A 544-nucleotide genomic window follows, 5' to 3' on the forward strand; every position below is an offset into this window, starting at 1 on the left:
GACTCGTGTGCGCAAAACCATTTCAAGTTGGAGTATCGTAGGATAGTCTAGCCAGGAGTCAAAGCTGGCTTGCTGCAATAACTCCACCAACCCTTCTTGAAAATATGCATGTATGTAGGATCTGATGTAAGTCTTGCTGAGTACCTTTGTACTCATGTTGCTATAATCTACATTTTTACAGAAGACGCTGCAACCCCTTCTGATGGGTTCTACGTAGACATTGACATCAACGAGTAGGCTAAGGACCCAGGTGGTGACCCTGAGCTTGTGATGGACCACGTAGTATAGCTAGGCTTTCCAAGCCTCTTTTATTTTACTAGTTGTCTGTACTCAGACAATGTACTTCCGCTGCTGGTTTGTATGACTGTATGACTTGTATGTTGGGTCGTGAGACCCGTACCTTGTGTATGTTATGTATGGCTCCCTGAGCCTCAAATAAAGTACTTGTGTCGTAGAGTCATGTTGTGATGCTTCGTTGTATTTGCACATATCGAGCATATTGTGTGTATGATTGAAATGCTTGGTATGTGTGGGATCTGACTAT

The sequence above is a fragment of the Triticum aestivum genome, chromosome 3B, assembly GCF_018294505.1.
Source record: "Triticum aestivum cultivar Chinese Spring chromosome 3B, IWGSC CS RefSeq v2.1, whole genome shotgun sequence".
In the NCBI taxonomy this organism is placed as follows: domain Eukaryota; kingdom Viridiplantae; phylum Streptophyta; class Magnoliopsida; order Poales; family Poaceae; genus Triticum; species Triticum aestivum.